The following is a 13360-nucleotide window of genomic DNA, read 5'->3' on the forward strand; positions in this document are numbered from 1 at the left end:
CTTTTACATTGTCACAAATTGATTTAATTTCTCTAATACTTAGGTGACATGTAGAAAAGTCATGAACAGAGTAACCTACTACCTGCCGAGAGAAGTGTTCCTGATGAACCTAGGGAAGCAAAGCAGTTGATCCACGAAGCCTAGTCCATGAAAAGAGAGGTCTAAACCAAGTCCAATATGGAGAAGAAGATCTAAATTCGGCAGAATATCAAGGAATATCCAAGTCTTGAAAACCCTGATGAATTTCGGGAAAATTCCTGTGCACGTCTCTTAACTTCAACGGACACTCCAGGACAGCTCACAATGAATCAGAAAACGTGCTAGATATGGATAGAGAGCTACGGGAGTCTAGTTTCCAAATCAATTGGAATCACCTCAATATCTATTTTCTAGAGGGAGTTATGACGTGATCATCAGACGAAGGTCAATCTGCCGAAATTGAGAAGAACTAGGAATCCTAAACCAACTTGGTTTAGGCTTTGTGGCCGACTTCTCTAGGGTTTTTCCTCTATATAAAGCACGACTTCAAGGACAGAAAAACATCATCGCTACCCTTGCAATTACATAGCCGAAACTCTACCAAACCCTATACAGAAAATTACTTAGCCGATTCATCCACCACAAACCATAAGAATCATTCCATCCTTCCACCGATTTTCCCCACACTTGCCAAATCTTTCAAGGTTGTAAAAGTGTGATTTTCTCATGGCTTCTTGTATTATTTTCTGTATAGTTTCGAACTCTATTGTAAAATACTTTTCGATTTTGGTTTTATTTATCAAACATGGTTTTCGGATTTCTTTGTGATCTTTGATTGTTCTATGTTTTGATTTATAACTTCTTGAATATATGATGATTTCGTGATTTAGGTTTTGGGGCAGTAGCATGTTCTTATGTGTTTCTGATTTCTAATTGATTAATTGTCATGAATTCGTGCATCTAAATCAATCCTTGAGGCTGCCTCGGCCATGGTTGTCCTTAAGGTGCGGTTTCATCTACCATAATAATTTTGGATCGATTCATACGCAAAGTTGTCTTGGTCTCTGTTATTAACTTAGGGCGATATAATTCGGATAATTTGCATGCTAATAGGATGAGTGACGCCATGCCTTAGATCATGTTTCCGATTGACTCGTGTGCTAAAGTGTTTTCTTGTTTAATCTCTACGCAACGTGTCTTTAAATGAGTTAGCATTCATGTTTAGGATCAAGCGCAAAGATGGTTCTAAATACTTGAGGAGTCTTAACAATTAGATAACCGCAAAGGCTCTAATTAGAATCGAAATTGGTTAGAGTCTAGGATAATTTGAACGATGCTGCCCGGCCTTGCATGAAGTTGTTATGTGTTCTTGATGGTTTTTCGTGTTATGTGTTGCATGAGTATGTTGATCACTTGTATATAATAATCTTAGGTTTAATTTTCAGTAGATTATTTGTTAGAATTAATCAATCTAAAACCCCCAATATTTCGATGTATATATGTGAATACTTGTTTATAAGTTGTTTGGTTTATCTTCTTTCGATCGCCCTTTGGTTTCCCCGGCTAGAACGATCCCTACTTGTCCATATTACTACGATTGCAGGGTAATTAAATTGAAGTTGTTTGACCCCGGTTACGCGACACGTCACTCAGGTGTAGCCGAGGCTATGGAGCGAGAGCCTCACCAAGGCGTCAGCCTCTTGAAAAAAAAAAATTTACATTTGTAACTTTTAAAAATTAATTTTTTAAGCTCCTAACTTTTAGATTTATATTTCATGACAAGAAGAGGAGGTTAGTTTCATGCTTATTTTCATATTCGTAACAACACCACAAAATCAAACAATGTAAACCCATTCAATTAGTCAACAAAAAAAAAAATATACACTTCCTAAATACAAATATACACTTTCTAAATACTAAATACAAATATACACTTCCTAAATACTAAATACAAATATACACTTCCTAACAACACCACAACATTGCAATTGACCGGAAAATCAAAGCAAACACAAAATATTAAATACATTTACACTTCCTAAATAAAAATATACACTTCCTAACAACACTACAACATTGCAATTGACCGGAAAATCAAAGCAAACACAAAATGAAATGTGAAACAGAAATGTACTCAAGGAGGAGGGAGGGCTCGAGGCTGGAGCAGCAGGAGGAGGAGGGAGGATCGGAGCAGCAGGAGGAGGAGGGAGGGTTGGAGCAGCAGGAGGAGGAGGGAGGGCCGGAGCAGCCGGAGGAGGAGGGAGGGCCGGAGCAGCTAGAGCAGGTGAGCAGGTGAGCAGCAGAGGGCGACCGGGAGAGGGAGAGGGCGGCGACCGGGATAGGGAGAGGGAGACCGGGAGAGGGAGAGGAGGCAGACCGGGAGAGGGAGAGGGCGACCGGGAGACCGGGAGAGGAGGCGGAGGCGGACGAGATTATCTCGTCCGCTAAAGATAATAATCTCGTCGGCTAATATAATAATCTCGTCGGCTAAGATCAAATTCGTCGGCTAAAAATAATTTCGTCGGCTAAAGATAATAATCTCGTCGGCTAAGATAATAATCTCGTCGGCTAAGATCAAATTCGTCGGCTAAACCTTAGAAATTCGTCGGCTAAATCTTTGAAATTCGTCGCCTAAACCTTTGAACTTCGTCGGCTATAGTAATTTTTATACATTCGGTAAATTGTGATTGTGATGATTAAACTTGAGAAACGAAAATCCGACCGTCAGATCTGACCATCATGATAAAATACATGTATGGGAAAAAATTCAACTTGATCCGACAAGGATAAGGGCTCGATCCGGACGGTCAATCCGTTAAGTTAAACACCTAAACGTACGGAAAAGGTCATTGGACCGTCTAAATTACGTATTTTGGCCGGACCTTCAACTGAAAATAGTTTCAAACCGTTGAGACGCAACAAGTCATATAAAAATTTTACACAAGATAACCACCGAAAATAAAGCTACTCATAGGGAGAAAGAATGAAAAACTGCGGCACTGAAACTTTACCGAAATACTGTGATTTTTCAACCGTGGACGTATTTTACCATTCTGGTCATATCTTATTCACGACTTTTTGCGTTTGAAGGTTTACGTATAGTTTGTTTTTGAAACGAAACATTTACTTAACACTTGGTAAACAAGTTATACAACATTAGTAGGCATGTTATGATTGTGATTATCAAACTTGAGAAACGGAAATCTGACCGTCAGATCTGACCATCATGACAAAATACATGTATGAGCAAAAATTCAACTTGATCCGGCAAGGTTAAGGGCTCGATCCGGAAGGTCAATCCCGTAAGTCAAACCCCTAAATGCACGGAAAAGGTCGTTGGACAGTCTAAATTTCGTATTTTGGCCGGACCTTCAACTGAAAATAGTTTCAAATCAATGAGACGCAACAAGTCGTATAAAATTTTACGGAAATAATCACCGAAGATAGGGCTATAGTATGTAATAGAAAAATTTTAGGGTTTAGCCGATGAATACCCTAATATATTCGTCGGCTATAATATGTAATAAATAATAAAAAATTAAAAAAAATAAAGCCGACGAAATATTAGGGTATTCATCGGCTAAACTGATCTTAACCGACGACTTATAATATAATTCGTCGGCTAAGATGGTTTTAGCCGACGAAATATACTATAATTCGTCGGCTAAGATGGTTTAGGTCGACGAATTATGGTGTATTTCGTCGGCTAAAGTATAAAAAATACATTAAAAAAACTGAAGGTTTAATGTAAACCGTACTCACTTCCTGTTCATATATCACCAAAATTCATATAAGATAACAGAAATATGAATTCAACATATGAAACTATAAAGGTAATACATTCTTTTAATTAATGTATTACGTCCTCTAAATTAAAACTAAGGCTCGTAATCGGAATCATCCGATGAGTCTTTTTCGGTGTCAGAATTAATTTCTGGTAATCTATGCATTTCCTCATCGCCAGAGTTTTCGTTTGTTGCTTGATTTGGATCAACATCAATAAGCCTTGGCACTTCATCACGAATTCGCACCGAACGACCCGCTTTAAAATTATTAAGGCAAACGGTAGAGGAGTTAGGAATACCTATTGCGTTGGGCTCTTGATACGCAACATTTTCTTCCTCGTCTTCGGCCTCTCCAAGTGTAGCCGCCCGGTAAATGTTTCGAGGGTGCACAAGGTTGACTACTTTCCACGCGTCACCCTTAGCAAGGTCATCAAGATAAAACACTTGTTTTACCGATGTGGCAAAAATGAACGGGTCATTTTCGTAACAACTTGATGATGTTTCACCGTGATATAACCAACATGTGTACTTCTCCCAAAACCCGTTACTCTTCAGGTGCTGCCATACTTTATCAATCCCAAATCGATGCATATCGCTGCGACACTGACATTTCGTGCACGGGCAATAGAAAATTGTGTTCCCGTTAGCATTGGCCAGCACATATTCCATAAAACTCATAACTCCTTTACCGTATCTTTTGTCCCATTTTGGAAGCGAAATCCAACTTTTATCCATATCCTAAAAATATAACAAAATATATATGTATAACGCTAGTTAATTATTAATTAAATTCTATGTCATATATAAAATTTCAATTCATTTAGTATATATTCTACGTACTACAACTAATTGATAACAAATTAATTAACACATATATATATACTTAATAATTACATATATAACAATATTATATATCAACATTATCACAAAATCATCATCAACAACTTCATACCATCAACACAATATTATAAATTAATTAACATATATATATATATATATATCTACTACTTATATATGAACAACTTCATATATATTATCAAATCATCAATCAAATCAATTAACATATATATATATATATATATATATACATACAACGTACTACAAAATCGATACAACTCATAACAATATTATATATACAACATCATCAACAAAATCATCATCAACTTATATCATCAACAACTTCATACCATCAACACAATATTATAAATTAATTAACATATATATATATATATATCTACTACTTATTAACAACAACTTCATATATATTATCAAATCATCAACCAAATCGATCAACATATATATATATATATATACATCCAACGTACTCAAAATCTATCAATTCAATCACACTCAAAATCGATCAACTCAAATAAAACTCAAAATCAACATATATACACATGTACGTACCTATATATAGCTCCACAATCTAATTATGGACAGATTTCGACAACACCCAAACTTTTTATCCTGTTTTTTCTTCTCCCGTTTTTTTTTCCCAGAAGAGCTGCTGTCCAGATCTGCAAATATAAAGCACTTTAGCCGACGAAATTTTAATTCCGTCGGCTAAAGAAAATTTCGTCGGCTAAAGAATGTTTGAAGTCTTCGGCTATAGTCTGTGAACTTTAGTCGACGAAATCAATTTCGTCGGCTAAAGTTGATCATAGCCGACGAAAATATAAATTAGCCGACGAAAAAATGATTCGTCAGCCTGGTTTTTTATTTTCGTTGGCTAAAGCCTTTCTTCTAATAGTGTACATACATAAACCATGATATATATCCAAATTTATGTTTTAGATTACATATAACTACAAGAAATGACAAATACATATATGTTTTTTACGTTCATATTTTTCATTGCATCCCATGTTAAACAGTACTTACGTAACGAACTTTTTTATTTTCCAAATCCGTACTTTATGGCCGAATTTTTTAAACGTATTTTTCACTAAAACTTACCAAATTATACATGTACGTATTTTTTATGTTTAATTCTTGTACCAAATCTCTACTACAATAAAGCCAACCGTTCACACCCATGTGAGACAAAACAGAAGGGAAGGAAGGTGTCAGAAAGGTGGAAGTTTCCACTAAGTGGGAGACTCAAGTTAAATTTTGATGGTATAGAGATGATGGATGGGGGGAGCAGGTGTAATTGTCAAAAATGTAACGCCCCGGACCTTATTTGACCATTTACCGTCACTTGGACCGTAAATGAGCATCATTTTTACTTTTACCTTCGTATTCGCAGGTGTAATTGTCAAAAATGTAACGCCCCCGACCTTATTTGACCATTTACCGTCACTTGGACCGTAAATGAGCATCATTGTTACTTTTACCTTCGTATTCAAGCTTTTAGTGGCTCTAAAATTTGACTTTTTTCTTCATTCGAAATTTAAGAAATTTCCTTCATGAAAGTCGTAGAGGACATTAAACCGAGTTCGTGAATATATGACACGTTTTAATCGGAGTTTGTACGAAAAAGTTACAAGGGTTTAAAGTTAGGGGCAGATTTATAATTTTGCCGAAAACTCAAGTTCTACAAATAGCAAGTCAGCCATGCCATTTCGGGAAAATTCCAGAAATTGCCCAGAATTTCTAGAATTGCTACCGGAACTTCTTGGCCTCACCGGCGCCAATTCCGGCCACCTCTTGTGATGTGACCGGTCCCATTCTCTTCGTCTTGGAACGATCTTTCCAACCATATATGCCATGCAACCCCTTTCTGATTGTATGAGACGAATTGAAGGGAAGAAAGTATGAATATCTTTTCGGCTATTTTTCATATTTCAGCCAACTCCGGCCAAATTGAATGGTGTGACTAATTGGGATTTGTTCATCTTGCCAAGCTCTACAAAACCTCCAAAGGGTTTCCATCGATTTGCAATGTGGAGAGAGAATCGACAAATCCAAATTCTAAGGTTCATAATTTGGGATTTTTTCTTGACGAGGTAATTTCTGTTACTTACACCTGAAATTGATCTTCTTGCAAGTTGAGGAAGTTGTTTGGTTTGTTGAGAGAAACGTTATGTTAAATTTTGGTGGCGATCGAAAGTGGTCGGAGTTCAGCGGTGGCCAGCAGCTGTTGCCGTGCAGCGAACGGCGGTGCTGCCATTGTTGGGTTGTTTTTCAAGTTTTTAGCTTGTTTATGATGAGAGGAGTCTAATGGTATGAAATTTGAGAATTTTGGTGAAATTTTGAATAGATTTGGGATTATTTGTTTTGGTTTTGTCGGTGTGCTACTCGGGAAGATCCGACCATTGGATTTCCTTGGTTATGGTCCTAAAGTGTTAGAGTCAATGAATTAAGGTTGTTGTGGAGTTTAGAGGGAATCCGTTAAGCTTAACCCTAGCTAGAGTTCTGGGTTAGGTGGAAGATTTTCGGGTTGTTATATATAAACAATTATTTTTCTGAAATTGGAGTTTGGTCATAAGCATGCTTATTATTCTAGGACGGGTGGAGATCTCATACATGTGGCGTTGCAGATATCGTCGGGCTTATGCCTAAATTTGTGAGTGGTCGTTTGTTTTATTTAAAAACATGCAATGGAAGTATCTTGGTGATTCAGTTTATTTTACTGCTGGAATTTATTGTTTTTCTGATAATTGATAATTTTCGTTATTTTGGAGAGTTACTGAAAATTGGATTTTTGATGGAGTTATATATGTATATTTATGAGGATAGTATGTATATAAATGCTAGCTAGCCATACGTGCTTTTCCGCTATAATGGTGTAGCAATTAGCCGTCATTATGATGTGACGTGAGCGTGGGACGCAAGACGCAAGCGTCGTAGCTCTATATGAATGTAGGAATTCATATAGGGGATATGCATGTATATACATCCGTCTTTTCTGCCATAATGATATAGCGATTAAACCCCCCATTATGGTGTGAATTTCATTCTTTCACAAAAATTCATATAAGGAGTATGACGTGTGTAAATACATACTTATATATTATAACCTGAGAGGCTCTATATTATGAAGTTTTGGAGACTAGCGGGGCTAGTCACGTATTTGCCAGCTTTTAAGTAAAAAGCTTTTGAGCTTGTCTCATGTAGCAAAACTTTTCTTTAGTTTCTTTAGAAATTAAATCGGGAAAGCATAAATATTTTTGTTTGTTCATTTCTTTTAAATTTATTTTTATCCACTCACTCTAACGTTTTCGAATGTTTTCCCCTGGGCCATTCGTTTTCTAATGTCCAGTTTGCAGGTTAGCATAGTTGAGGTCGGGTGTACATGGAGACGAGGCATAGTCCATATTATAGCTTCTGCTTATTTGAATATTTTGTTTCATTTCTTCTTTATTAGAATTGCTCTAAACCTAGGAATGGTTGGTTATGGGATTATTGTTAGATTAGTAAGTAAATTGGGAGGTGTTGTGAATTTGGGGAGCACGAAGGCTCCAGGAGTTTATAAGGTTGGAGTTGGAAATTTTTACAAGTGTTCGCAAGTGATCTTATGAAGGGTTGTCAATTTTCAAGAGAGATTATGCCGAATTTTCGGTAGCATCTCTTCTGGTGGTGGTCTTCACAGGGTTTACTTCGGATTTCAGGGTGAAATTTAGGGTGGGTCTTGACAAAGATGGGCAGGGGAAGGTGATGGGTGCGTGGCCAAAGAAGTTGTTTGACTTGGGGTCTCCATTACAGGCCGAAACCTTAGCATCCAGAGTAGGTCTAATGACAGCAGTAGCAAGGTTGGAAGTCTCTAGAGGTCGAGAGCAACTGTGCTATTTTGGTTAGTGCCTTTAACCATCATGTAGAAGACAAAAGTGAGGTTAGTCGGATCATTGAGGATTGTAGAGTCTTTATGATGTCATTTGATTTTGTAGAGGTCCGATATATTTATCGTGAAGCAAATATTGTGGCACATAGATTGGCACATTTTGCTAGTCTTGATAGAGTAGTAGAACTACGCTTAGTTGAGGTGCCTGCTTGTATACATGATGTCCTCTATGAGGATAAGTACTGTAATGCTCAGAGTGATGCATGAGGTAGAGGTACAATGTCCCCCTCGGTGCTATACTCTAATTTAAATATAAAAAATGGGCCGGGTGTGAGAACGAGCCTAATATGGGCCGAGTGTCTCTCTCCGAATTTTAAAAAAAAAAAAGAAAAAAAGAAGCCAGGTGTTCAGAAATTCACCAATGACAAGACCCGCCCCAAAAAAACACAAGAAAATAGGTAAGTCTTGCGGGGTCCACTCTAAAAGAGATTATACCAAAATTTCGGCATAACCTCCTCTAAAAATGGACAACCCAACCTACGAGAAAAACCAAGAACACTTCAACTATAACAATTAACCACATCTCTTGGAGCCCTTCGCTCCCCACAACAAAATCCAAGTCATAACAACACTTAACCAAATCAAACCCAATATTCAACTACAATATTTTAACACAAACATCAACCAAAGTTAAACTCCCTACTTGGGTCATAACCCTTAAAAATAACCCCAACTTAATTTACATATCTCGATGGTTATCAGAGCACTACAAGAAGGAAAATATAATACTACACATAGGTTAACAAGTAACCTACGATCAACAAGGTGCAGCGGAATACTATGCCTCAACTCCTAGTGAAACCAAACAGGAGCTCTGCAATCTAGGCATTTGAAAACAAAAGGCCCAGAGAAAAGTATTTAAAAACGTTAGCGTGAGAGGACGAAAAATAAACTAATTAATATGTATCCAAGAACAAAATAATACTAAATCAAATTTTATATGCTTTTCCATTTATACGGAATTCAAGAATTTCCATGCATGCAAATATTATAAGCTCATCCAAAAATTCACACTAGCCCCGCTAATCATAAAACAATAAGAAAAATAATTAAATTCCTCATATAAGAAACTTTCAAAAATAATGGCTAGTCAAATTAACAACTCAATAAATTAACCTATATGGCCATATAAGTGAGTCTCCCAGACTCAGTTGCCTCCCAGGCATAGTACTCTCATACTTCCTGTATCTTCACGTCGAGTTGACGGATAGGGCACAAGGTTTGCGTGATGCCGCCGGCAACATCACATCACCACTAGGGTGGAAAGGTCTTGCGTGACCCCACTTGAAACGTGGTAGCCACATCATCTCGAAAGGTGGAACAACATGCTAGCTTGATATCATAAATATTCCAAGAATATGGCATAAGGAAAAATATAAATCATATGAGTTTCCCTGAAACTCATAAATAAAATATAAGCACGATTCCCAATCGTACTTGGAAAATTTTAAGAGCAAGATAATTAATTAAATTCAACGTGTCTCACACGTTAACATGCTTAAAATAAAATAACTCAAATCATTTTCAAGATCATTTCATAGAAGGAATAATAATAATATCAACTTAGAGAATTAGTGATAATTTTCTAAACAAACCATGCATGCATATCCCTTTAAAAACAAAATGTCCACTCACAATATAGACGGCTAAGCCTGACGTCGGTCAGAGCCCTCCTCATGTGGTGTCTCCTCTCGTCCTGTACAACGCGAGATTTAAGGTCCGAGACAATAACTCATAAATAACCATTTAAACAAAGTAAGGTAAATTCCTCAGTCACTCTACACTCACCCAAACCTAAGAAGAACTCCAACCTTTCTCGGCCTAGCTCCGCCGTCAAGCCACCGGAGACCGCCACACTTGTCCCAAAAGCTTCGCCGTCGTCTCTACTACATTGCTGGATAGGTGGTGCATCAAGTGGCGCCGCCGTGAGAGATAAATCGAGCTCCAAAACTCCGCCGGTTCGGATTCGGTGTCGATCGAATTTCTCCTTCCTCAGGTCACCATTTGGTGAGTTCTATATATGGATAAGTTGAGTTTGATTAGTACTACATTCCCCTAGAATTTGGTAGCTCGATTCGGTGTGTGTGAGGAGAATCGAAGATTTGAAGTTTTTAGGGTTTAAAATTGGGGATTTTTATATTTTGATTCAATTGAGCTATTTAGGCTTAGAATTGGGCTTCGACTTCTTCTAGAAAGTTGTTCGAAATGTTGAGAAGAAGATTCTGTCAAATTTTGGTGGTGATTGGAGGTGGCCGAAAGTTTCTGCAGTTTTTTTTTCAAAAAACCTAGCAACTTTAGCCGACGATATTTAAAGGTTTATTCGTCGGTTATAGTATTTTAAATTTTTTAATAAGGTTTAGTCGACGAATTATTGCATATTTCGTTCGGCGTATAGTTATTTTTAAATTTTTTAATTAAAGTTTAACGTCGACCGAATTATTGACATATTTCGTTCGGTCGTATTAGTTATTTTTTAAATTTTTTATAAAGTTTAGCCGACGAATTATGACATATTTCGTCGGCTATAGTTATTTTTTAAAATTTTTATAAGGTTTAGCCGACGAAATAGACTATATTTCGTCGGCTATACTTATTTTTTTAAATTTTTTATAAGGTTTAGCCGACGAAACATACTATATTTCGTCGGCTATAGTCTGGGAAAATTTTTTTTATTACAGACTTTAGCCGACGAATATCTTAATTGTTTTGTCGGCTAAAGTCTGGGAAAAAAACCGACGACATGTTTTTCGTCGGTAAACTGCGGGACTATAGCCGACGAAATTTTTTTTTCGTCGGCTAAAGTCATCACAGACGACCTTTTCCCGACGAAATCTTAGCCGACGATGGCTCGTCGGCTAAGATCTTAGCCGACTAATTAAGCTAACAGGCCGACGAAAATTTTTCGTCGGCTAAAGTGCTTGTCCTGGTAGTGAAGGTTCGAATCTTGTGATCCCTCAAGTATTTTTAATTGAATTGTAAGCGGAAGGAAGAGCACGTTGCAGACTTGCAAGTAAATAGAGTGAGGCAAGAATATTCTCAAAATATTAATTCCTTCAAATCTAGAACATATTGTGAGATTTTGAAAAATATCGAGAATATCGAACGAGAATCAATTGGAAGGGGAAAGATATATCGCCATGTGAAAAAAAGGAAAATTTCGGCGAAATTTCGGGGAAAGTATCGAAATTTAAGACCTTGATTTCGACTATGCATGACGGTTTCCGGTCTGATTTTTCCGACTTCGATCAAGAAAAACGGCGAGAATGGTGGCGGTAGTGTTGTCTGGGGAAGATGAAAGATTATATGATATATCTCTTTTTAATCGTTAACTTTGGAGAGAGAATCAAAGCTTCGAAGCTTCAGAGCCAAAGTGATTGTGCAATTTCCAACGAATTTGGTTGAATGGGCAAACACTGAGGTATGAGGTGAGTATCTACTCATCGGGTTCTATACGATTATATGTTCATTTACAAGTTGTTGTAAAGAGTTTCAAGTGGATTGGAGGAATTTGTACTTTAAGCTCTAATGAATTTTTTTTACACCATTTGATAAATTTTAAATGAGAAATTTTAAATACACACCCCTAATATCTTAATATACACCTCTTATTTAATACACTCCATATCAAGTTTTTCATTTCAGTATTATATTTAATACACATCCCAAACTGCCTAAAATACCCTTAATTTATGAAATATTCCGTTATTTAATATAATAATATATATTTACTATTTGGTACCTCTTTTTACATATTATTTCGTCTAATTTTTTCTAGAAATTTTTGTTATCATCATTCAATTTATAATCAATTGATTATTGTTATATCCTAACTCCAAATCACCAATACAAGTTTTCAAAATTCACAAGCTAGTACAACTGTAGAAGTACAGTAACTATTAAACATAGATAGCTAGTTATTCGATAAAACATGTCATGATAAAGATGCAGTACTTGACAATATGATCTGTAAGATCAAACTAAAGCTGATACAAATAAAAAATAAAATAAAAAAGACAACCCAAATGAATTGTGGAGAAAAATTGGGGTTAAGGGAGAAGATGTGTTTTCGATGATTTATGGTAGAAGATGTTGAAAAGAATACCTCTAGCGTGTATTTTTTTTTTTTTAATAATAGATGTATGTTTTGATCATTTAGCTTACCTATAAAATCTCAATAGAAATATAAAATAATAGGAGTGTGTATTAAGAGATTAGAGGTGTGTATTTAAAATTTCTCATTTTAAATAGAAGATGAATCATGTCCACTACTAAAAATAATAAATAAGAAAAATGATTTTAGGCCTAAGATTTTAAGCCTTAAATCTATGTGGCATGTCAAATTACTTAGACATATCACATATTAAAAATCTTATGCCATGTAACACTTAAGTATAAAGACCATATTACCATTTCAAACAATGACTAATAAATTTCAGTTTTTCATTGAAAAATAAAACTATTTTAGCTTTCCTTCTTCTAAGTATCTAATTAAATAAAAAAATATAACATCAAAATAACATTGTATTATATATTTATAGTACATGTATATTATATAAATAATCTATATGTAAATCATTTAGAGAAATTATTTGTATATAAATTATTTTTTGGACGAATTATAGATAATTTTGATGAATTATATCCGAATTATCTTATATTAGTGTTTTCTTTTTGATGAATTATAATTGCTTTTTGGACAAATTAGGGTTAGGGTTTAGAGTTTATTTGACAAAACTAATTATCATTTAAAAAATAAGTTAATCTTCATATTGAATATTGATGTAAGAAACATTCCTTATAGTATACATAATTA

The sequence above is a fragment of the Fragaria vesca genome, linkage group LG3 (assembly GCF_000184155.1).
Source record: "Fragaria vesca subsp. vesca linkage group LG3, FraVesHawaii_1.0, whole genome shotgun sequence".
NCBI classification, from domain to species: Eukaryota; Viridiplantae; Streptophyta; class Magnoliopsida; order Rosales; family Rosaceae; genus Fragaria; species Fragaria vesca.